Below are 27,995 nucleotides of genomic sequence, written 5' to 3'. Positions count from 1 at the left end.
GGTGTCCAGCAAGTGCTGTGATTTTTCGTTGTCCTTTTGAACTCCCATGAACTGAAAATAAACCTTTTTTGTTTAAACGGAACAGTCGTGCATTTGGGTCCTTAGTGAGTCCTTGTCACAGGAGTGAATTTGCCTCATTATGGCTAGTTCATACTACAGGTCTTAATGCATGAATCCGATTTTTTCGTGTTTTTCCTGGACTCGAGTCAGGCATTAACTTGACGGTCTGAACTGGACAAGTGGACCATTTCAAATCCGATTTGGGTCACTTTTGTATGTGGTTCAAATCCGATCTGGGCCACATTTTTCCAGACTGTCGCGGCTGTCTGTACAGTCCAGTCTCCCAAATCAGAATTCATGCAGCAATTGCGTCATCAAATTGCGAGAGAGACGCTACGGTAGCGGTGCAGCTGTGCGGTATTAGCGCCTAGCTTGCATTGAACACTGCTTTTGGGGAAGGGCCGGGCTTGACAACAGTCATTAAAAAAAAAAATGGGTTGAGGATAATGTAACCTGGTGGTGTCTAAGTTTGCTTTGTACAACTTTATGATGTTTGATTATAACTTGTTAATGTATTGGACCAGTGCATCAGAAGCTACACCCGACTCACAGGAGACAGCGTGCACCCGGCAGAAGCAAATAAAACTCAAGACACAGAAAAAAGTGAGGTTTTTGTGTGTAATAAAAAACAACATTTAACTATTTACAATATGTACATTGAATAGCAAAAAAGCAATTTAAATGCATAAAACAAATCAATCCATCCAAAAACTGTTACTAAACCCTCCTTAACTTTACTAAGTGCACTTAGTGTTTTTTTTCTTTAACGTCTTATTACAGTCCTAAAACACTATGTGAGCTCACATTTGAATCACTGTTGAATATTATGGAAAGTTTCTACCAGAATCCCAGATGAAACATAAAAAGGTGTCCAATTCAGGTTAGAAAATTGGGTTAGCTCGCCACCGATCTCCCCTTCGACAACCACTCCTGTGGCTCGACAGGTCTAGAGCGGAAAAATAAAGAAAAAAAATATGCTCCCACGATGTCCTCAATGAAAGAAAGGCGACTCCCGCATAATAGACCCGGCCAGAACCAACGAGGTGATGAAGCTAACGGTTGTTAGCTAATCCGAGCAGTCACGATTAAAGTTGCACCGATACCGATACCGATACCAGTATCGGCAGGGGGCGCCGATCCGGCCCGAATTGGCGGTATCGGTATCGACGAGTACCAACATTTAGGGCGCCGATACCATTTACTGGCATCACTTGAACGCAAATGTATTGTCCTCCCCACGTGAGCTAACTTCCTAAATCCCGATGCATGACATCTGCATGTCTTTGTCTCGAAATTACCAAACGAAATTTACACCTTCGTCTTCAATATTAAGGATGTAAACTACAACGCATAATCGTGATGTTACGCTGCTCATCTAACATGGCATTCACAAACGAATGACATGCGTAAGCTAACGCCTGCTGTTATCGCGCCGATGGGATCGGAAAGGTTAAGACAGTGGGAGACTAAGCAAACTCCTGGTTTCATGATGAACAATGAGTGGCAAATTAAGAGCGCCGTACTTCAAACTCATCCTGTTTATGAAAGTCGATTGTCATATGCTGGTGTTGAGCAGAAGTGACTTCTGTGGCCAGAAAACACTCAAGCGGCGCAGCGCGCACACTAGATATCGTCAAATAGCAACCTAGATGTCCTATGTTAGATTCCATGCCATTAGCTGCGTGAGCCCAGAGCGACGCGTAGTCCATATACTACATTGATGAATTAGAAACCGCCATGACTGAATGGAAGTTAAGCAGGCCAAATTAATCCATACCAGTGACTATAGATAATGCTGCAAATACTGTTTATTCAGTACATGTTACAGATGGACTCGGACCACAAATAGGATGTTTTACTTATATGGTAAATATAGCTGCTGCTGCTGCTGCAGCAATCAACAGTGTACCCCACTTTACAAACAGTAAAGACAGTAAAGATTGTTCTCAGCACTTATATACAAAATTTCATCAGATCAGTAAGAAGTAAGCACATACATATTATGCACTAAAATGCTTGTTTATATGATGGCACTGTTATTTTTCCTTGTTAGCAAAAAAAAAAAAAAAAAAAATAATAATGATAACAGTTGTGTGTGTATATATATATATATATATATATATATATATATATGTGTGTGTGTACGTATAAGGGATGCAACGATACAGTTAAATCACGGTTCGGTACGATTTTCGATACAATTCAATACATTTAATGCTCTGAAACTGAAAATATATATGTGTGTGTGTGTGTGTGTATATATATGTTGTTTTTTTTTTTTTTTGCAAACAGAGTAGTATCGGAATGGTATCGGTATCGGCCGATACTGCACAGCTAGGTATCTGTATCGGTATCGGGCCCAAAAAATGGTGTTGGTGCAACACTAGTGACGACCTGCCTTCCTAACAGCCATTTGCGATGATGATGCAGCAAAAATTAAATTAACATTAATTTTCATCTTTTTCTTCTTTATAACAGGTCATATAAAACAGTCACCAGAACAAGGTGATGACAGCACGCAGCCAACGGTTGGTGGCCAATCTACGCTGTCACGAAATGACGTCCTAACTGTCAGTTGCAACGATGATGTAGCAAAATTTAAATGAACAGTAATATGACCCCACTAAATTAGTGGCATACAACCAATTTTACTTACAATTACAATGACGCACAAAGACGGCAGTTGAATTCAGGTTTTTTTCGCAGTAGGTTTGTAACTGTCTCACAAAACAAGGAAGCTGCGGTTTCACTCGCTCGCAATGAGAAGGAAAAAGGAGGAAAGACCGATGTTACCATACTACGCTGCGAAACGTCCTACACAATGCTCAGCGCGCTTGCATAAGCATCCGCACGCATGCGCACATCGGTTAGAAGCGGCGAGTACTCACTAATTTTGTTTTTATTTAGTTTTTTAGAACCTTTTCATTGCCTCAAAAATACTTTTTGCATGTATTACCCTCATATACTTTTGACCATTGTGTTTTTTTTGTGTTATCTTTGAAACAGTTGATCACATTAGTCACGTCGCGTATTTAAACCGTCCTTATTCGATATAACTACATTTAAGTAATTTCTTAAGGCATTTTTTGTACGTTCTGCCTGTATGCGTCAAAACAAAACAAGTTTAGAGCAGTACTTTGGGTGTCAAATTCGACCGTTTCGCCGATGTAGTAGATTTTGGCAGAACACAGGTTCGCTCCTGTCATCCTACCATTGGCCTAGAACCTGATCTCCCATTGGTTAGGGGCGAGTAATATCGTGACTTCCCATTGGCTAGTAGGTCATTGCCTTTTAAAAATTAATTAAATTAAACGGTTATTTTTTCTAAGAACCTATTTTTTACCTTTCTAATTTTATGTCAACAACTTTTGTTTGAGTTGATATTTCTTATTATAATTCCTGGCTCACTAAATTTCCCTATAAATCAGGTTCAATGTTCTCCATCATCGTAACGTGGGTTACAATAAGCCTGAGAATGATCGGTTTTCTCTCTGCTCTATATGCAATATTTCAACATTGCTTACACGGACGAGAGTCGGGGCAAACTGCCCGTATGTGTGTGTGACATGCACGGATAGTGCGTTCATGCTATCGATCCATATAAACTTTGAAATTAAGCCTAAACGGGGATTATTTATGTCGGTTATTTGTGTCCTCTTTTTTAAAAGCAAAATATGATATCCCTATCACAGCCGGCATGTGTGGTCATTTGTTTGATGCTTCTGCGCATGTGGGTCCTCTTGCACAGCGCGTGTCGGATTGCGAATTAGTGCACATGCGTAATGCTCGAATGGTCTCAATGGACAAAGGCAGTCTGAACGGGCACACCAAAAAAAAAAAAAAAAAAAAAAAAAAAAAAAACAATATGACAAAAAATTGGATTTGTGCATTAAGACCTTTAGTATGAACCTAGCCTATGACAGACACTGAAAGTGACAACGAAAGAGAGACTGAGAAGGTGCGTGGCAAAGTGTATCTGAGCCAGTTCATATCTGACACAGAGGATGAAGACTTCAATGGTTTCAGTGCACAGGAGTTAGATGAAGATGGCTTACAAAGACTTTTATGTTTCTAATAACCAGCCCAGTTAGTGCTGTACTGCCGTGTTGTACTGCCCTTTGTAGGTTCCTATAAGATGGACATTACATGTTTTCTAAGACTATCTAAGCATTAATAAAGTCATGTTAACAATACAAGACACTTACGAGAATCTTAACCTATCTTGTGTGCTTGTGTCCAATCCTAATTCATTGTTTGCTTAGATACAAAGGAAATATTCTCAATTGTACCATTCAAAAATTTGTTTCCCAGTACTGTACTTTTTAACTGTTAGTTATCCTTTTTGCAGCTAGTGAATGCCCTATTTAGGTTAATAAATCTTTATAAATGGATTTTAGGCCTTTATTAAACAGTTTACTGAGCTTTTTGCAAATACTGATCTAAAGACAGAACAATGCCTTATTAAGGCTAATAAAGCTATACAAACACATTATCAAGCCTTTGACGAACAGTTAATTGAGCTTTTTGCAGCTATTGGATCTAAAGCGAGAGCAATGTGTTATTAAGGCTCAACAATGGTTTTCAACACTTAAAGATCTAGAATGAATGCAAGCTGTGATTAATGTTGATAAAATAGTGAGGGAAAATAAAAATAATACCGTCATTTTCAGACTATATGGCACCTGACTATAAGACACCACCCACCAAATATGACACGAAAACGGCATTTGTTCATGGATTAGCCGCACTAGACTATACACTGCAGCTGTCCTCACTGTATTATGGGATATTTGTACCAAAAGATATTCACCGGGAGCACTTTATTAGACAGTGGCATCATAACACTGTCATAAGACCTAATGCACCAGCATGAAGTTTTGAACCAATTCTCTCCAAAGCTTCATTTGGCCATCACTGCTCCCTTGGGGAAGACAGTCAACCTCTGCTGCCACCTGTTGTCAACACTGTTGTCGTCCAACATGTCTCCTAACATTCTTTGCAGCCCTACAGATGTAAATATCAATCAAGATTTATGTTCTGCGCTAATTATTTCTACAGTTGCTCTTCCAGTTGTTTCATTAATTGCTAGTTATGGCTATTTGGTGACACTTTATTTGACGGTGGTGCTATCAGACATAAGACATGTCATAAGACCATCATAATTATGACATGACACTGCCATGAGAATTAATGAATGCTTATGACAGATGTCATTTGTGTCATCCGGCAAATGATCTCACTTTTGAATAGATGTAAAAGATTTCGAGCTGGACATAAATGGAGTCAGTGTTATAATTTGCCGGATGATACTTAATGACAACTGTCGTAAGCATTTATTAATGCCCGTGATAGAGTCATGTCACAATCGTAACGGTCTTATGGAAGTCTTATGATGCCGCTGTCAAATAAAGTGTTACCTATTAACCCAAACAAATCAACAAATAAGCAGCACTAGACTAAAAGTAAAGAAAAAGTTAAAAAAAAAAAAAAAAAAGTAGCGGCTCACAGTCTGAAAATTACAGTACAATTGTTGCTGTCAATTAGAAAGGACAGAAGTGAACCTTAAAGGCATTTTATATGATATAGTACTTGTATTTAAGGTTGGCTATGACAATAAAAACACTGTAATTGTACCACTAACAATTCCAGGTCAAAGATAATTTATTTAGCTCATGGTGAGTTTGGTGTTGATTTAGCAGCTATATGGAAAGGCTCCTGTAAATTACTATTCTGCCACTTCCCCGAAGTGGCAAGGCAGATAGCTAACTCCTCCAAGGATGACACTGGTTGATGATGTTTGACTTTTTAATCACAAACAAATAAATCCGCTCTGCAGCTATTAGATAAAACAAATCTTAATGGCTCAACGGGAGCCAGCACAATGATGGTTATTAGCCTTGTTTTTACACCAAGAGAAGAGCACAAATGTGTGTATCACACTTTCGTGTTGTACTGTGAATATTACATTTAATATGGGCAGTGTTGCTAATCTTACTGAAAAAAAGTAATTAATTATAGTTACAAATTACTTCTCCCAAAAAGTAATTGCGTTAGTAACTAAATTACCTGAATGTAAGAGTAATTAGTAATTAATTTTTCCTCAAAAAAAAAAAAAAAAAAAAAAAAAAAAAAAAAACATTGGCCACACTATGTGAAGTTTTTTGTGAAGGTTTTTGGTACAATTGGCCCGAGCCCAATTCTTTACCCTAATTTACCTTTACCCTGAATCAACTGTTAAAAGTTGTTAAAATTGCTCCCATTATTGCATTAGTGCCCTTCTCTCTACTTTCGACATATGAAAGTTTTAAAACTGTTTCATCATTTAAAGATAGATTCAAGTCAAGATTTTGCCGATTTAGAAGTATTTTAGATAAAAAGTTACTTAGGTTCGCTAGGAAGGTTCTCTACAACAGAGCCGTCCTAAAAAGTCTACTGCTTTAAGATGGCGGCTGTCTACTAACTCATTTAGTGCCATGTCTGTCATTTGCATCTAGTTATATCTATGTACAGTACATGTGATATCTACCATGTCTACCATATCTACCATAACATGCGGGCGTAGTTTGTAGGTTATCGGCTACAACATGTATTATTGGAGCTACCTAGCATCGCATTTGCTCGGCGTTACAACTTTCTTGCCTCGTCCCTACTCCTGCTCTGCTCTGTCGTCTCGGTGAGTCCGTCTCCCTCAGACTTTTCGACCAATATAGTAACGCATAGTAACGCATGCCTTTCCGTCCTCAGTAACGGTAACGGGGTTGCCAAGATGAGAAAAGTAATTAATTAGATTACCCACTACTGAAACAAATAACGCCGTTAGTAACGCCGTTATATTGTAAAGCCGTTATTAACAACACTGAATATGGGTCAGTTAAATGTGGTTTATTATTATCAGCTCTAATGCTACTGTCTGTTTGTTTACTAGCACATTAGCAGTGCAACTAGCCATATTTACAATTTGGGCTGTTCCACCACAATAATGCAATTACTGCAGTACGATGTGTACTCTACAGTATACTATTATACATACTATTAAAGTAAGAGAACAGGTTGAAGGAATGTAGAATTGTATTGTGAAGTGAAGAGGAATGGAGTTTGACTTTATTTCAATGATAAAAGTAATGTTTTATTTGATTGTTGTATACAAAAAGACAAACATTGAAAATACAATGGAGACAGAAATAACAGTTTTGGAGATTTATAAAGATTAATGGATGATTCTTGCAATGACAAAGCATTTCTGTTGTCCATTCAATAATGTCCGTTATTTTCAGACAATAATCAACATAACTGCCTAACCGGTGCCAGGCGTGGATACCCGTTAGGCAGTTTATGTTGATCATTGATGAGTGGTACAATTATGAATATTCATTTGTACTGAAGCAAAAATTAAATTAGGATTGGATTCAAACACACTAGATCGGTTAAGATTCTATAGTATTATAAACATATAATGTCCATCTTGTAAGGAAAACTCAGTTTTTATAAATGTGTTATTGCATAATGAACCCTTATGTAGACTTATAAACATATATTTATGCTAATAAGCATTATATAAATGACTTTTCAATTTTTAATAACTCTTATTAATGCTTATTACTAGGACCTTAATCTAAAACAATATCCTTAGTCGTTGTATAGAGGTAATTTTGTCTACATTTATAGATTAGTTAAATTTTTCTTTTATCCCAGACAATAGTTATAGGTTGTTTTAATTACCTGACATGTTACGGCAAACACTTCACTCCCTGATGAAGGCGGAAATGTTCCCCGAAACATGTCAGATAATTAATAGAACCTATTAATATTGTCTGGGATAAAGAAAAATTCAACTAAAGCAATACCCATTCTTCTTCACGTTACGACATAATAACAACATTTGACAAGCAGTTAGGAAGGAACTTATTAATTATTTAGATGCCAAACTAGATCGGATGACTGTTCATCGATCTAAGAGCTGAGGAACATTCTCCTGAATGGGACAGTATGTTCAGTTTGTGTTGGAAACCAAAATTGCGAAGAATAGCTTGTAAATGTATTTGAATGACTTCACTGTAACATAAGTTCCAGTATGTACAAGGGATCCCGGCCAGGCTTACCGGCAGTTCGAGTTTATACTGATTTTTCAAGAGATAGACAACAACAGCTTTTGCGAATGCACGTACAATGATGCGAGCACAGGCATATGAGTGTTTAGCAGTTTCCTTGACCTTTGCACTGCTGTATTTGCTGCATGCTGTAAAAATCTGGTTACTTTTGCTGACAATCCAAATCCCACCTGCTTAGGTGGCTGTTATATTCTATACGGAGATCTTAATGTGTTTTCTGCAAGGTACTTAATTCTGCTAATGTGTACAAGTGCATAAAAGCCAGCATTTTCCTGTATGAAAACAACAAATGCACTTCCAAACCATTATATCTACCTCAGCTACGGAGAGATGGTAATATTAATTAATATGCAAGACTAAGTGTCGTACACGTTGTCACTTTTCTCTCTTTTTTTTTTAATGGTGAAGTTTTTTGAAGAGAATAACAGCGGCAGTGAACATGGCCAACATACAAATTTAGCTAAAACACGCAGTTATACAGGCAAGTCTTAAGGCGAGATTTAAACATTTCAAAAGGTAATTCATCATTTATATCAATACTACGAAATGACATGTTGGATTCAAGCACTGTAGACTTTATATGAAGGAACACACATATGCAAACAGAACAATATTTTCCTACAGGCAGAGTCTGTTATGTAACTTTTTCTACACAAGTTCGCAATATGTTTCCAAATATTTTCCCTGAACCGATAGCAGAAACCACTCACTTTCACCCACACACATCAAACTAACAAAAACAAGTTCATTTCAGTATGCGTTACATGAGTCAGAGACATATTGCACTTGACAGAATTCTTGAACACAGTAAAATATCTGTAATATTGTGTATTGAGGGAAAAATATTTCTTCCAGTTCTTCATCACTTACATTTATATATGTGATTTATATATATATATAATTACACATATTCATATTTTCTTCCCAATAACACAGAATAAGTATATTTCTTATCTAAGACCTATTGTGGACAGACACTGTTGAAATGACCTTGGATAAAGCTTGAAAACATTTTACAGCCCAAGCAAATATATTACAAGCACATTTTAATTTTTTAGGTGATTGAGAGAAAACAATATATAAAAAGCCTCAGAGATAGCCAAGCAAACTAAACAAATGGCATGATGAATTTGCTTTAGGAATATAAAATTGACCATATACATTCTTATACATTTTTACCCAATAGTTAAATCGAAAAATAAGCTAATGACTTGAATGATTTTGGCGTTAGCCTCTATACACAACACAGGGGCGACCGCAGTGGCAGCTGGCAGACCGAAGAGGAGCAGCTGGTCTTCATGTATAAAGGCTCCATTCCTATCCTCCAAAATGTGGTAACACCGTGGTAGTGAAGGATTCATGTTGTGAATCCAGACAAGTCAATATACAGTATTTGTTCAAACTTTAAGTTTATGGAGTGCTTTGTTTTAGAGTATCTTTGAATTTTTATACATGTATTTGTCAACGAAAGATAATTTACTTCATTCTTCTGTGTTGTGATGAAAGCAGAGGTTCAGAATTTTTGACATTAGGCTTAATCTTCGAGTTAGCAGTGGTTTAATTAGTCGGTGGAGTTGATTTCAACAAATTCCATGCAGGTTATCAGTTATTTGTTAGTTTCAGGGCTCCGGAGTGGCTAAGCTAGCGCGAATCAATGGTCTTATCTTAGCATGTGTCACACTCGGACAGAATGGAGCGGAATCAGGTGAAGAATTCAATCTTTTATTAACACAAATGGTCAGAGGCAGGAACAAATTGAGGGCGCTCCCGAAGGAGGAAATAACGGGCTATGAAACAAAATGATACAAACGAGAATCAAAAGAGCCAGGCAAAATGCACTGGAGTATAGACAACTACAACAAAGGGTTAAGAGTGAGGCACAAAATAACAACGAACTATGGCAGAACACTATGAATGAACTTTAAACGTAGAATATATTTGGCGTTGGATGGGCAAAGGACCTTTGGCTAGGGAGTAACAAACAGTTTAACCCTTGAGAGTCGAAGGACGCGCCGGCGCGTCCTCAGCGCACGTCGTCTTTGAAGCGCCCTCGCGTTTTAATTACGTCACCCACATGCCGTTGGTTGGTCTCGTTTTAAAGTGCGGAAGTTGCGGTTTACTCTCGTTGTTATTTGAAGTCAATCGACCAACTAAAACGTGAGATATTGTCATTTAAGTTTTATAGTTTTATTGTCCTCTCAAAAAAACATTAAAACGCTGCATGGATAATTTGTTTATGTCTATATTTCCATCATTTGTTGTCCTTTTTCAAAACGGAAGCTCCATGATTTCTGTATATATTTTTATTTTATACTTTATTATTTTCATAAATACTGACTTTTTTTTCATGTACATTTATAGTGACAATGAAAGTAAAGTGAAATGAAAATGGAAGGGTGGAAAGAGGACCGACACCCCATGGAAGTGTGGGCTGTGTGATGTAGCCCTGTGTCTAATTCCAGGACGAAACTGCTTTTCGGAGTGGCATGCCTGAAAAAAATTTAACTTATTTATTGTAAATATTTTTGAAAATACTTTTTTCCCCAATGTTATATATATTTTTTTTTCCCACAATCAGTCTTCTCAGTTTGTGTATATAAATGTGTGTTCAAGAAGCTTGATTGTGTGTACATAGTTTTCATCAGGTGATGGGCCGCAATACCTAAACTCATATAGAGATGGCCTCTAAACACTTTTTGTGTTAGATGGTATATTTTTTCACTGTTCTTCACTGTTTGGTCTGCTGTATATAACCTGTTTTGACTAGAGCATGTATAAAGGCAAAAAACGCCTATGGCTATACCTGTTGTTTATGCTGAATTGTCAAATATAAGACTATTTATTCTAAGTTTTTTTGGTTGAATGTTCATCCTAACATGTTGAATAAATATTACAAAGTTTCAAAACGGTTCGTTACGCATGTTTGGTTGTCAATTGGACATCAATATTAAAAATTTTGACAAAACGATTTTGGAATTTTTGGTCTTTTTGGGCCCAAAATGATGATTTATAATTGGTCAGTGAAGGAAACAACAGTTTGGACATGAAGTTCAAGGTGTCACAAAAAAAGGGACCAAACTAGGCCATCGTAAACAATTCTTTCTTTGAAATATAAAGGCAACTTCAAAGGCATGCAAAATAAGACAAAATACGCCCAGACCTTAAAGGGTTAAGCACATGAGAAAAGGGGCCCAGGTGGAAACAATAGGTAATCACAATCAGAGACAAGTGAGGCAGCAGGAAGTGTGAGTGGTGGAAACAGAAGAGTGTGGCTTCAAAGGAAAACAAAAAAGAGACAACAATATGCAGTGGTACCTCTACATACGAAGTTAATTCGTTCCAGGACCTTGTTTGTAAGTCAAAATGGTCGTATATCGAGCATGATTTTCCCATAGGGATACATTATAATTCCATTAATTCGTTCCACGGCCCAAAAACCTAGACTAAATCCTTATTAAATACTGCTGATACTATTACAAATGGCAATTACACATAACAAAACAAATAAATTATAAATAAAAATCGGAAAAATATAATAATAATAATAATTCCTGTAATAATGTTACGAATCGGGTTCTAATGTGGCGGACGTTTTTTTGCTGCACCTGAACGCACCGCACCAGAGAGCGGTGAGCTTGAGAGTTTGACTTTCACTTTCAATGTTTTCTTGAGAACACAGTCAACTTTGGCGGTCAGGAGGTGTTTTGTTGTAAATAAGTTGTAAAATAAATTACTATATAACTATAACTATATCAACAATTCAACAATTCAACAATTTTGAATTTATGTTAGATCTGTTGCACCGATACCGATACCAGTATCGGCAGGGGGCGCCGATCCGGCTCGAATTGGTGGGATCGGTATCGACGAGTACCAACATTTAGGACGCCGATACCATCCACTGGCATCATTTGAACGCAAATTTACTGTCCTCCCCACGTGAGCTAACTTCTCAAATCATTACATCTGTATGTCTTTGTCTTGAAATTACCACACAAAATTCACACCTTTGTCTTCAATATTATGGATGTACACTACAACGGATATCCGCGATGTTACGCTGCTCATTTAACATGGTATTCACGGACGATAAGCGTGCGTAAGCTAACGCTTGCTGTTTTAGCGGCGATGGGATCAGAAAGGTTAAGACCGTGGGAGACTCAGCAAACTCATGATTTCATGATGAACAATGAGTGGCAAATTAAGAGCGCCGTACTTCAAACTCGTCCTGTTTATGAAAGTCGATTGTAATATGCTGTTGTAGGGCAGTAATGAGCAGAAGTGACTTCTGTGGCCAGAAAACACTCAAGCGGCGCAGCGCGCACACTAGATATCATCAAATAGCAATCTAGATGTACTATGTTAAATCCCATGCCAACTCTCGCGCGCACACAGTAGATATCATCAAATAGCAACCTAGATGAACTACATTAGATCCCATGATATTACTAGCTGCGTGAGGCCAAAGCGACGCGTAGTCCATAGACTACTTTGATTAAATAGAAACCGCCATTACTGAATGGAAGTTAAGCAGGCCAAATCAACCCATACCAGTGACTATAGATAATGCTGCAAATACTGTTAATTCAGTACATGTTACAGATGGACTCGGACCACAAATAGGATGTTTAAATATAGGTGCTAAGAGAGCTGTAGCAATCAACAGTGTGACCCACTTTACAAACAGTAAAAATTGTTCTCAGCACTTATATACAAAATTTTTCTTCAGATCAGTAAAAAGTAAGCACATAAATATTATGCACTAAAATGCTTGTTTATATGATGGCACTGTTATTTTTGCTTGTTAGCAAATAAAAAAAATAAAAATAATAATAATAATAATAACAGTTGTATTTTCTGTTTCAGAGCATTAAATGTATTGAATTGTAGAGGTGTGCAAAATTTCCGATTTTTCGATTATTCGCGATTCGGCCGTGGAAGATTCGAGAACGATTCACAAACATCCAAATTCCGATTATTGAAATATGCCAAGTAAAGCAGAAGTACGACACACTCAGCGCGCCGCGCGGTCTTCGGTACGCAATTAGGGACGGGGCGAGAGTAGCTAAACATCATGCTTCTCATTATCCGGCCCCTCGGGTAATGCCAATGCTCAACTCACGGCTCTAGCTCAACTCATGCCACGAGATAAAAAAACAACATACCTGACTGCTGCCGAAAAGCTGCTACAAGTACATCCACATAATGGATAATAGATATCATTTATATAGGACTAGATGCATTATAGATTCGGTAGCGTTGCAGCACATCTACAAAAAAGCTAGATGCGGGCGTTAGTAAACGGGCGCCATCTTAAAGCAGTAAACTTCCCTGCAAGGCTGTTGTAGCGAACCTTCCAAGCAAACCTAATTACCTTTTTATCTAAAGTACTCCTAAATCAGTAAAATATTGACCTGAATCTATCTTTAAAATAGTTTTAAAAGTTTCACATGCCGAAAGTAGACAAAAGGGAAATTATGGAATAACAGGAGCAATTTTAACAACTTTAACGGTTGATTGACAACATTAAATTAATTGAATGTAGTTTAAAGCTGCTGATACAGAATGGGGACTGGAGTTTTTTTATTTACTGTTATTTTTGTATATTTGTTTACTGCTATATATTAACTTGATACTGAAATAGTAGTTTGGTTTAGCCTGAGAGTATTTTTGAACTATTTTTGAACTAATGTACAAAACATTAAAAAAAAAAAAAAAAAAAAAAAAAAGGGGAGGGGAGGGGGGTGCATCAATAATCGTTTTATAATCGAATCGGAGCCTCTGAATCGTAATCGTAATCGAATCGTTAGGTGTCCAAAGATTCCCAGCTCTATTGAATTGTATCGAAAATCGTACCGAACCGTGACTTAACTGTATCGTTGCATCCATTATACGCACACACACACATATAGACCCTACCCACGTGATGTCACAACTCCGCCCTCCTGACTGGTGCTGCCCAATTGTCCGTCAACCATCGTGTTTACCTGTTACGGCTACGTACATTCCTCCTATTTACGGCGTGTTTTTCTGCTCGTTAACATTAATAATCAAAATGGTGAAGGCGTGTGTGGCGGTCGGTTGCAATAGCAGAGAAGATAGACGGAGAGACTTGAAGTTCTACCGGATTCCAAGAGACCCGGTGAGGAGAGCGAGATGGGCTGCTGCAATTCGACGAGAAAACTGGGCTCCGAACGATTACCACAGATTGTGTAGTAGTCATTTTATATCTGGTAAAATGCATTTAATATATATTTAGAGGGTTTTGGGCTGACAACCACAATTAAGATCATTGCTAGGCTAATCGCCGACAACATACACATATGTATGTAGTGAAAGTGCTATCGCTAAACCATATAAACATTAAAAGCCCTAAACATCGATTTAGGCATCAAATATGGATCTGGCGAATGAATAAACTGAAGCTTTTCCACATAACGCCTTTTATGCAACGCATCCAGTGAGTTTACGGCATCTGAAAGCACCGGGTCTTCCATGAAATGCATTATAAATTGCTCGATCAATTGAGACCATTGATAATACAGACACAAAATGACGGACAATGGGGCGGAACAATACAGCGATCACATGATTTTTGTGACGTCGGTGGGTAGGGTCTATACACATATATACAGTATATATATATATATATATATACATATATATATATACATGTACACACACACACATATATATATATATATATATATATTAGAGCTGGGAATCTTTGGGCACCTAACGATTCGATTACGATTACGATTCAGAGGCTCCGATTCGATTATAAAACGATTATTGATGCACCCCCCTCCCCTCCCCTCCCCTTTTTTTTTTTTTTTTTTTTTTTTTTTATTTATTTATTTTTTTTTTTAATGTTTTGTACATTAGTTCAAAAATAGTTCAAAAATACTCTCAGGCTAAACCAAACTACTATTTCAGTATCAAGTTAATATATAGCAGTAAACAAATATACAAAAATAACAGTAAATAAAAAAACTCCAGTCCCCATTCTGTATCAGCAGCTTTAAACTACATTCAATTAATTTAATGTTGTCAATCAACCGTTAAAGTTGTTAAAATTGCTCCTGTTATTCCATAATTTCCCTTTTGTCTACTTTCGGCATGTGAAACTTTTAAAACTATTTTAAAGATAGATTCAGGTCAATATTTTACCGATTTAGGAGTACTTTAGATAAAAAGGTAATTAGGTTTGCTTGGAAGGTTCGCTACAACAGCCTTGCAGGGAAGTTTACTGCTTTAAGATGGCGCCCGTTTACTAACGCCCGCATCTAGCTTTTTTGTAGATGTGCTGCAACGCTACCGAATCTATAATGCATCTAGTCCTATATAAATGATATCTATTATCCATTATGTGTATGTACTTGTAGCAGCTTTTCGGCAGCAGTCAGGTATGTTGTTTTTTTATCTCGTGGCATGAGTTGAGCTAGAGCCGTGAGTTGAGCATTGGCATTACCCGAGGGGCCGGATAATGAGAAGCATGATGTTTAGCTACTCTCGCTCTGTTCTTCCTCATTGCATACCGAAGAGCGCGCGGCGCGCTGAGTGTGTTGTACTTCCTCTTTACTTGGCATATTTCAATAATCGGAATTTGGATGTTTGTGAATCGTTCTCGAATCTTCCACGGCCGAATCGCGAATAATCTAAAAATCGGAAATTTTGCACACCTCTAATATATATACATATATGTGTTTTTTTTTTTTTTTTTTTTGCAAACAGAGTGGTATCGGAATGGTATCGGTGTCGGCCGATACTGCACAGCCAGGTATCTGTATCGGTATCGGGCCCAAAAATTGTATCGGTGCAACACTATTCAAAACGCATATCATTGTTCGAAATACCCATGCGGCCAAAACAACGTCACACCAAACTGCCATAATTCATTTCATTCTGCAGGACTATTTTTTTTTACACACGTAATACACAATAGCGAGGAGGGCTTTGCCCATTTGTGCTCCTGCTGCATTCGACAAAGGTGGGAAGGTGGTACTATCCCACTATGATGGTTCCAGTTGTGACCTCAAAGCATTCCACGCGAATGTAAATGGGTAGATGGCTGATCACATTAAGATGTTTTTTATCTTGGCCATTAAAAGACATTTTGACCTTCCACGAACCTGCCTTCTCGTAAGCGGTTAAACACGGGAGGAAAAACGAGGGCTAAGGTAAATAACACAAACTGTAAAGTGCTTTCTTTAGTTTTACTATTGGCGGTCTGCTTTTCGACGGGCAGCGCCATTTTGTTGAGTTACGTCAGATTGAAGCATGTCGTGAAGTCAGGATACTTTTCCCCCTGACTTTGCGACTATAGGGCTTCCCAGTTCAAGTGGCGTTCCAAACGATATTTTTCCTGGTCGGAGGTTGAAAAACTCCAACTTCCCGTCTTTTCTCGAATGCAGCATCAGTCTAATGTCACGCCTGGGTGAGGGTTGTCATGTCTAGGTATATTGTTGTCTCTTCCTGTTTTATTTTGAAGCCTCACCCTCCTGTTTCCACCACTCACCCTTCCTGCTGTCTCACCTGTCTCTGATTATGATTACCTATTCTTCCCATCCGTGCCCCATTCCTCATGTGCTTAAACTGTTTGTCACTCCCTAGTTTTGTGCCAAAGCATCTTTGCCCTTCGTTGCCACCAAAGCCAGTATCCATAGCCAAAGATATTCTACGTTATAAGTTGTTCATAGTATTCTGCCATTGCTCTTTATTATTTTGGGCCTCATGCATTTATGTTAATAAAAGACTGAATTCTGCACCTGAGTCCGCCACATCTTGTCTAAGTGTGACATCAAATGAGTCTTGACTGAAGAACGGCAACATGGTGAAATGTGCATTTAGAGGCTGTGGATACAGCGCATAGAGTACAGGCCAAAGGTTTGGACATGCCTTCTCATTCGTGCATTTTTTTTTTTTTAATGAATTTTTACATTGTAGATTCTCACTTAAGATATCAAAAATATGAATAAACATGCAGTTAATGACTAAAACAAAAAAGTAAAATAAACATGTTTTAGATTCTAGTTTCTTCAGATTAGTCCAACATGGCAGTGCATGATGTAATCTGAAAACTGTTGATACTTTCTTAACTTTTTGGCACTAATAGCTGATACAGAGAAAACCAAACAATAAGCAATTAACTCACACATATATATATAAAGTTACTATATTTATTAAGAAAACATGAAATGCATTTTACCTTGATCTCTACGCTTGCAGTGAATACTTTAAAGCATAGGTGTAGGTTTGCATAGGGACAGTAGGGATAAAACACTACCAACTTTTCAGGATGCTCAAATTGTCCCCACCAACTTTCAAACAACCTTATTTGCATTATGTAATGACTTCAGTTATACAGGCCATTTAGATTGTCTGCCCACATGTTTTAATGGTTGTAACTGACCCCACCTGTAATTTATTTTTTATTATTAGAAGTTTTTTTTTTTTTTTTTTTCAACCAGCAGCAGTCACTTCAGGAAATGGAAAAAGACTTCAATGTTGTGGAAGTGGGGAACACACCACTAATTTTGCAACTGAAAGTCCAACCTGCATCAGTTAGCATAACATTAAAGTGCATGTGACACGAAAAAGCATGTTTATTTCAAAATACACGCGGTATTTTATGCTCCTGAATGATATGGACCGCTTGGATGTGTGTGGAAGTGATCGCTATATTTATTTAGTTTTTTGAATCTGGCGCCATGAAAATGAGTGATTTCCGGCTTCGGTCTTGCATTGAGGAGGAGGGCGCTGTGACGTGTACGGTAGAAGACGTCCTCTTCACTATACAGCGTACTGTTGTGTATGAGGACGAAGGATTCAGCTGATTTTGCGTATTAATACGTTTATTTTTCGCATCACGCCAGCCAAACGGCTGCAGAAAAATCATTCTGTATGAGGGAGAGGCGTATGCGCCTTTTTGGAGTTTCAAAAGGTTCCCGCTCATAGTGGATATTTACTGTGGGACCATTGGACTTACGAGGAAGTGAGTAAACATCTTGTTTTGTATTATGTCAAATACGAATACAGCTATTACAAAGTAAACACTTCTTTAAATAAAGGACTACTTACGTTTGATCATTGATAGGCATGTAAAAAGCTGTCCTCATGCACATTAGCAGCACGTTAGCTGCACAACAACTGCAGCCACCCTCCTCCGGGGAACGAACTGTAAATTGCTCTCCGCCGGGTGGTTTGCCGATCCGCGAAGACAATCGACAACCCAGTCGTCATGTCAATAAATCCAGGCTAGTTATGTGTGATTTTCCGCTTCGAAGACTTTGAAACATCACTCGGTTCGGGTTAGCATGTCGGCTAGCTGTCACGCCTTTTGGTTTGTTTACATTTTTCGAAGCCGGGGAAGGGAAATGACATATGTCTGATTTAGGTGTCATAAAATATTGTTCGGGAGGTGCGACAGTAAAGGTGAAGTCGACAGTTTTGACCATTATGGAGTAATTATACCATGTCGTCCTGAATAAATGCATTTTTATTATTTCATGTTCCATTTAGCACAAGACTGTTATTTGTCATGACCATGCCATTTATTTAGCAATTGGGGAAAAATACTTTGATAAAAAAAATATCCTGTAAAAATATTGGAGTAGAGAGACTGAAACAATGACATTTTGCGGCTCTCTTCGTCGCGTTTTCCTCGTTCTGAATAATTCCCCCTCAATGGGCTGAATAGTAAAACCGATGAGCCCGGTCTACCGCTGACGTCATCCACCTGTTGGGGACGCTAAAGCCCTATAATGGTAGGCGTGGCAAAACGGCAGATTAAAAGACTAATTTCTCGTCATCTGCGCTTTGCTAAATTGTTGTATGTAGTCGAATCGTCTCAAAATATGATTCTAATTCACATAATAATGCCATTTAAGACTTTTTTTCTCCTGTCGTATGCTCTTTAAACTGTGTGAACTTGCTAACCTGCAAAACTGTGTGTCCTCCTTTATGTGTTTTATACTGCTGACGTGAAATAAACTGTGGGAAATGTATGTGGTCCTAAAGCAGCCCACAGGAGCTTTCATGTTTTTGTTGAGTTTGGCTGTGCTTGTGGACAAAAGCAGTAGTGTTTTACCTGAAAGACAGCTCAATTTTTATTAATTTTTTTGTTATCCCCTGACAAAGAAGTTATATTATTGTATTTAATTTCTTTAATTAGACAATTTTGGTTGGTCTGAAGACAAATGTTTTATTTTTGCATTCCTGGATAGTTAAGAGATGATTAACAAGCTTTTATTTATTGTGTATGTTAATATTATTTTAGTGATGTTCAAATAATGCAATTTAAATTTGCTCATAAAATCCGGACATTTTTTCTGGCAGTTTTCAAAATGTTTCTTTTTGTCAAGTCAATACAGATTTATTTTGCATTGATAATTACAAATCTCCCGTCCTCAGCAAAAAGTCTACGTGCAGGTTACGCCATATCGTCCCCACTAATGTTGAGCCCAAACCTACGCCCTTGCTTTAAAGTCTATGTGATTACCTCATAGGGGTGGGCGATATGGCCTTAAACATGTATCACGATAAATGGAGCAGATTTATCTCGATAACGATAAATGACGATAAAGTCGTCCAAGCGGACTGTTATATAATTTGAAAATCTGAATCAATGCATGAAATACAGATTAACAGTTTCTTGTTGATTTAGTTACCAGCATTCAATTTGATATATTTAACAAATGTACATGCAGTCTAGACATTAGGTTTATACAAATGAATTGTAAACAATAAGAATTCAAGTATGAGCATTTATAACAGAGTGTATGGCTTGAACAATGTACATTGTCAAAATCGATATGCCTGTGCAAACATGTCATTGTAACACAAATGACTTGCAGCTCGAACAGTACACTTCAAAAAGACTATTTATTGTTAATGGCTGCTGTGACATAATTATTCAATACAAGTGTTTACTTTATGGTTTCAGGGTCCCCCCCCCCCAGTGCATTTTTTAATAAATGCACACATAGGCTACATGAACCCCCAAACAGACAGACAGACAGACAGACAGACACACATTAAAGCTATATTGATCTTCTGCAAATGAAACACTTAAGATTTTATGATAGCAATAATGACACAGAATTAAACACATACAGAAAAATAGCTGGGGCCATTTGTGCTTTATGCTGAATGCTTTACCATCACAAAAGCTATCAGAGAAATCACACACAGTCAGATACAAAATAACGCGACATAGTAATTGCTAGATGCAGTCCATGCCCAATCCACTCATTAAATTCAGCCGTTTCGACAAGGTTAGAGCCGCTATCCGACTCCATCACGTTCATTTGTAGCGTTAGCCGCTAGCGGCCGCTAGCGTTAGCGGCTAGCGTTAGCCTGTGGCCTGGCTACCGGTAGAAAGCACTGAAAGCACCATCTCCGGAAATTGTGAGAACAAGGGAGGACAGCTGGTGAAAGCCCGTCTGGATGCCACCAAGAGTCTATTAAATGTCGGGTGAAAGTTTGGCGAACCTCCCTTAAGCCACACTCCATCACGTTTTGCTTGTAGCATTAGCTGCTAGCGTTAGCTTACCGGGCTTCTGTTTGATTGGCTTCCTGATGATCACGTGACTCTCTACGTAAGTACATTCACTGCTTTCTTAAAGGGGAATGAGCATAGACAAACAACACAGCGTCAAAGCGGGATGAAAAGACTATTTTCTTGTTTTATTAATTTACCGAATTTACCGACATGGTCAAAATTACGTCGGTCATCGTGAAGAATTTCGGTGACGGTAAATTTTCGGTTTACCGCCCAGCTCTATTACCTCAGAGCTAACAGCTATTAAAGCTAGCAAAGCCACTTTGTTGTAGCGCATTGTAGATTTGTGTTTTCTTTAAATCTGTCAAAAAATCCATTGATAACCTTAAAGGGAACCTCGGACTTAAAGACTTGTAGGCTCTAATTGTTCTCTTTTACTAAAATATGTTATGAGAAACACATAAAATATTCCCATTGATTTAAAAATCTATAATATTTAGTATATGTTTTGACCTACGGAGGGCACCATGTTTTATGCGTGTAATTGACGCTCCGGATGATGACGTAGTTTGTCACTGTCACTAGACGAAACTACTGGGTTACTCTAATTCCTTCTACGCAGCGGGATGTCCAACACATATGCACATCGGTTAAAAGCGGCGAGTACTTGCCATTTGTGTTTTTAATAGGTCATTTATTACCTTTTCATTGCCTCAAAATACTTTTTGCATGTGTTTCCCTCTCATACTCATAAGCATTGTGTTTTCTTGTGGTAGCTTTAAAGCAGAGTGGTGATCTGTTAACCACATTAGTCACGTAGCGTATTTAAAGAACCCTTATTTGATATTACTACTTTTAAGTATTTTCTTAAGGCATCTTTAGTAATTTCTGTCTGTATGCATCTAAAAAAAACATGCTGAAAGCCCACTGTAGTACATTGGGTGTCAAATTCACCTCTTGTAGATGTTTCGCCGGTGTAGCACATTTTGGCACCGGTTTTCTCATACTTTCGTCTTGTCTCATCCTGTCTTTCCTGTTCATTTTGCGTTTGCTGTTTGTTTTGTGAAATATCGACAGTGCTCTCATGCTCGTTAATGTTCCTCTCGGGTTCAAATTGACAGAGTTGAACAGATGACATGTTTATGTCGCTAGAGTCTCTACTCTGGAAGACCGGCAGCATAACCATGGGACGTCACCGCCCTGCGACGTCAACAATAATGGCGACCTACTAGTTAAATTAACTTTACAAATTATATAGAAACGAAAACATCAAGAGGGGTTGTCTTATCACATTATTTTAACTCATAATAATGTTTATCTTTTAACAACTACAAGTCTTTCTTTCCGCGGATCCCTTTAAACTGTTCAATAAAGTCCTCTTAGTGCTGGCTAATAATGGCTAATTTCCATTAGCATACCAGTGAATATCCATCCTTTGACATAATTATTTTGTAATTGTACAAAGCATCAGATGTTTTTCTTTTTTATTTAAGAAGTCTGATGAAGTGGCTAGCAAGCTTTGTCTGCAGCTGAGATATCTAACAATCCATGGTTCGACTTAAATGCTTGTTCTCTAGTGGCACCAATTTTATCTCTTGACAACAGGGTTACCAGTTCGGAAACACAATATCCAGCCAGTGAGACTTTTAGCAATGACTGAATCAAAATATCTGACATCCTGTCATGTATTTCTCTTTTGATTTTTAGTATGTTGTTGCTCTGCTCTGTCTGACTATATTTGCAAAAGAAAGTTTGGAGACTCTGCTTAAATATAAAGATGGTGCCCCCCTTCTCGACAGAATCCGAAAGAAGATTCTACAGGAGCAGAACTTAATGGGAATTTTAGTTAATGCCACACAACCGTTACATCCTCGGTTTGGGAAAATATACGAAAAGTTGCCGAAGGGGTTGTGTGGATCTGTAAATGATGGCAGTGCATGCTTCATCTTTACCCATTGAGGTTTCATTAATTCTGCTGCCTCGAAAAGAGGATAAAACTAATATGCCCCCAAAGGACTGACCTCTGTGTTCATTAAAAGTAACATCAGAGAGACCAATTAATCAGTGTTCATTTAATCAGTCAGGTACTGTAAGAGTTTTCAGGTATGCTGTTTTATAGCCGCTTTTACTTTCCAAGCAGGATGAAATTCAAAACGACAGCCTCATATAATGATATATTTAGTAACTCCTTCAAAATGATACACTAGGAGCGATTTTAGGATCAGAAGTTTCAGGGCGCTACAAATTTGGTGCCATAACAGGGGCATGGGCGTGTTTATGGCTACAAAATTGTGTGTGGTAAGTCTTGATGAAAATAGAAACTTATAGACTTCATAATGTATTGACAGGACACGGGACGTGGGGCCAATTGACAGGGAGCCTATCTCCGTCAAAGCAGATCGAGTGGAAACACAGACACAGAGCTTTCTCCGTTGAAAATTATTGTGAATAAATGCTTAAATCCCTGAATTCTTTATAGATATGGACGTAAAAGAGTGTCGATTCTTGGTTAAAAACGAAAAAAAAAAAAAAAAAACGTGCTGGTAGCATTTATTTTACGTAAATATTGCGAAGTATAACGCCAATGCTGTAGCGGCTAATTTCTCCCATTAATTTTTTCACAACGTTTCAAAATGCATGCGTGGTAAGTAAGTCATTTTGAGACAACAGCTCTTCAACATACACATGGACAGTACGCTTGTTTCTGGAAAAAGCCCTCTACAGGGATTACAAAAATGTATTTTTAAAAAAATGTAATTTCTTGATCCAACTCGCATCATTATCTTAGGTTGCTTTCTGACCAGTGGCACAAATCTGAATTGCTTTCGTATCCAATCGTTTGTGATGCTGTTTAGACTGCCATTTTCAGTTACTGCAAATACAGTAGCTACATGTGAAACCCATGCATTAAAGATCAATAACAAGATGCATCACACCTTGCTCTAAGAAAAAGTGGCCCACGTGCAGAGAATAATAACAAAAGATGTCATAAGCAACCGAAACAATCAGCTCATTGTAAAACGGACACATTATTCATCCCTAAACGCTTTGCGGATTGGAGTCTTTTGCTTCCTAAGTGACCTTATGTCTGTCAAGGACAGTGGTGGATGAAGTGATAACTTTTTTTTACTCAAGTAAAAGTACAGGGCAAAAAATACTTAACTGAAAGTTCAAGTATCTAAGAAAAAAAACCTCAACTACTTTAAATTTTACTTTATAAGTAAAAGGTTAAAGAATTTTCTTTCCTAATACCAAACTGTGATATACAGTACATATATGCAGTGGTGCAAATAAGTATTTAGTCAACCACCAATTGTGCAAGTTTCCTACATGAAAAGATTAGAGAGGCCTGTATTGACTACATGGGTAAACCTCAACCATGAGAGACAGAATGTGGAGAAAAAAAAAACAGAAAATCACATTGTTTGATTTTTAAAGAATTTATTTCCAAATTGGAGTGGAAAATAAGTATTTGGTCACCGACAAAGAAGCAAGATTTCTGGCTATCAAAGAGGTCTAACTTCTTCTAACGAGGTCTAACGAGGCTCCACTCATTACCTGTATTAATGGCACCTGTTTTAACTCATTATCGGTATAAAAGACACCTGTCCACAATCTCAGTCAGTCACAATCCAAACTCCACTATGGCCATGACCAAAGAGCTGTCGAAGGACACCAAAGACAAAATTCTAGACCTGCACCAGGCTGGGAAGACTGAATCTTCAATAGGTAAAGAAATGGTGTAAAGAAACTGTGGGAGCATTTATTAGAAAACGGAAGCCATACAAGACCACTGATAATCTTCCTCGATGTGGCGCTCCATGCAAAATCTCACCCCGTGGCATTAAAATGATAACAAGAACGGTGAGCAAAAATCCCAGAACCACACAGGGGGACCTAGTGAATGACCTACAGAGAGCTGGTACCACAGTAACAAAGGCTACTATCAGTAACACAATGCGCCGCCAGGGACTCAAATCCTGCACTGCCAGACGTGTCCCCCTGCTAAAACCAGTATACGTCCAGGCCCGTCTGCGGTCCGCTAGAGAGCATTTGGATGATCCAGAAGAGGACTGGGAGAATGTGTTATGGTCAGGTGAAACCAAAATAGAACTTTTTGGTAGAAACACAGCTTCTCGTGTTTGGAGGAGAAAGAATACTGAATTGCATCCAAAGAACACCATACCACTGTGAAACATGGGGGTGAAAACATCATGCTTTGGGGCTGTTTTTCTGCAAAGGGACCAGGACAACTGATTTGTGTAAAGGAAAGAATGAATGGGGCCATGTATCGAGAGATTTTGAGTGAAAATCTCCTTCCATCAGCAAGGGCATTGAAGATGAGACGTCGAGGGGTCTTTCAGCATGACAATGATTCCAAACACACAGCCAGGGCAACAAAGGAGTGGCTTCGTAAGAAGCATTTCAAGGTCCTGAGTGGCCTAGCCAGTCTCCAGATCTCAACCCCATAAAAAAATCTGTGGAGGGAGTTGAAAGTCCGTGTTGCCCAACGACAGCCCCAAAACATCACTGCTCTAGAGGAGATCTGCATGGAGGAATGGGCCAAAATACCAGCAAGTGTGTGAAAAGCTTGTGAAGAGTTACAGAAAACGTTTGGCCTCCGTTATTGTCAACAAAGGGTACATAACAAAGTATTGAGATGAACTTTTGGTATTGACCAAATACTTATTTTCCACCATGATTTGCAAATAAATTCTTCAAAAATCAAACAATGTTATTTTCTGGTTTTTTTTTCCTCATTCTGTCTCTCGCGGTTGAGGTTTACACATGTTGACAATTACAGGCCTCTAATATTTTCAAGTGGGAGAACTTGCACAGTTAGTGGTTGCCTAAATACTTATTTGCCCCACTATATGATGGAAAACTAAGACAAGACTGAAAAAGCAGTTTCTGCTCTTGGATCCCTTTTTAAAATAAACTGCTGTATTTTAAGCCAAAAGAACTGTTGTGTTTGATGGAACAATATGTCTCCTTGCTGCCGTAGCAGATTAAGCCCCCGGACTGTTTTTAATTTGTCCATTTTACCCTGGAAACCCCTGTTTACAGACATCGCGCAACTGCTTTTGTTTCAACCTAGCCATGAAAAGAAGGTAAGTAATCGTATTTTTTATTCGAAATGTCTGTCATTTTTAGCTTGGAATAATTAATTGATGTCTAATATTTAGTTAAAAAAAAAAAAATATATATATATATATATATATATATATATATAAAATATTATTAAAATTTAAATTTGAATAAAATTCAAAATATTATTCACTGGCATATTTTAAACTTTTAAACTAATTACGTCACATGAAAAAAGTAGCGTCTGTAAAAAAGTCACGGATATCTATCTCATGACTATCACTTAATTGTATTTTTTTTTTTTTGTTACTGTTGCATTTTCCCCAATATTTTAGATGATAAATAATCGATCCGAGCAAAGAAAAATTGGAAAAAAAAAACTTTAAAAGGGTAAATATATGAAAATGAAAGTCTCGACCACTCCTCGATGTCTGCGATTTCTGCATCGCGACCCTTTTTATATTTCCATGTTTCACCCATAAAATCCCCCAACAATCCGGCTGTGGTCATTGACAGCTGTGTCTTGACACATACATGCTACATGGAGTTTTTGGATCGAAAAGAGATAAGCACTCGATAATATCTTGTTGAAGTCATGGCGTCTGTAATTCTGCTCTTGCTTGATCTCACCTCCAAATAGGGTTTTGCTGATTAAAAACCTTTTTTTTTTTTTTAAATGCCCTCCTGTTAAAAAAATGTTTCTTCCCCCAGAAAATTGAGATTTTAAGCTTTCCAATGATGTATCACACATGCATATTGGACAATTTTGAATTTTGGCCAAATTGGGGGTCTCAAAGCGGAACTTCAAGTCACCTGAGTGTTTTCCACCATATATATACAGTATAAGTGTTGTTACCCCTGCAATTCTGTCAGATAATGGTCAATTTCTTCCAGAAAATCATTGCAATTACAAATGCGTTGGTAGTAATATCTTCATTTATTTTGCTTGCAATGAAAAAACACAACAGATAATGATTTTTTTAAAATGTTTTTTTTTTTAATCATTATCATTTTACACAAGTCTATTACTTGGTAGCACAACCTTTCTTACAATGCTCTGCCGGAATTTTAGACAATTCTTCTTTGGCCAACTGCTCCAGTTTCTGAGATTTGAAGGGTGCCTTTTCCAAACTGCCATTTTCAGATCCGTCCACAGGTGTTCTATTGGACAGGTCTGCACTAATTGCTGGCCACTTTAGAAGTCTTCAGTGCTTTCTCTCAAATCATTTTCTAGCGCTTTTTGAAGTGTGTTTTGGGTCATTGTCCTGCTGAAAGACCCATGACCTCTGAGGGAGACCCAGCTTTCTCACACTGGGCCCTACATTATGCTGCAAAATTTGTCGTTAGTCTTCAGACTTCATAATGCCATGCACATGGTCAAGCAGTCCAGTACCAGAAGCAGCAAAGCAACCCCTAACCATCAGGGAACTTCCGTCATGTTTGACTGTGGGGACCGTGTTATTTTCTTTTAAGGCCTCGTTTTTTTTTTTTCCTGTAAACTCTATGTTGATGCCTTTTCCCAAAAAGCACTGTCTCATCTGACCAGAGAATACTCTTCCAAATCGTTTTTGGTTTTCTCAGGTAGGTTTTGGCAAACTCCAGCCTGGCTTTTTAATTTCTCTGTGTCAGAAGTAGGGTCTTCCTGGGTATCCTATCATTGAGTCCCTTGTCATTCAGATGCCAACGGACAGTACGGGTTGACACTATTGTACCATCGGACTGCAGGAAAGCTGTAACTTGTTTGGATGTTAGTCAAGGTTCTTTATCCACCATCCACAAAATCTTTCGTTGAAATCTCTCTCGTCAATTTTTCTTTTCCGTCCACATCTAGGGAGGTTAGCCACAGTGCACTGGGCTTTACACATATTGATGACACTGCACACGGTAGACACAGGAACACTCAGGTCTTTGGAGAAGGACTTGTAGCCCTGAGATTGCCCATACTCCCTCACAATTTTGCTTCTCAAGTCCTCAGACAGTTCTTTTGTCTTCTTTCTTTTCTCTATGCTCAATGTTGTACACACAAGTACACAGGACAGAGGTTGAGTCAACTTTAATCCATTTTAACTGGCTGCACGTATGACTTAGTTATTGCCACCACCTGTTATGTGCCACAGGTAAGTAACAGGTGCTGTGATTTACACAAACTAGAGAAGACTCACACGATTTTTCAAAGGGTGCCAATACTTTTGTCCAGCCCATTTTTGGAGTTTTGTGTAAAATGACAATGATTTAAT

Source organism: Corythoichthys intestinalis, chromosome 7 (genome assembly GCF_030265065.1).
Source record: "Corythoichthys intestinalis isolate RoL2023-P3 chromosome 7, ASM3026506v1, whole genome shotgun sequence".
Classification (NCBI taxonomy): Eukaryota; Metazoa; Chordata; class Actinopteri; order Syngnathiformes; family Syngnathidae; genus Corythoichthys; species Corythoichthys intestinalis.
The sequence above is the reverse complement of the archived record's forward strand: the minus strand, read 5'-3'. Positions refer to the sequence as shown.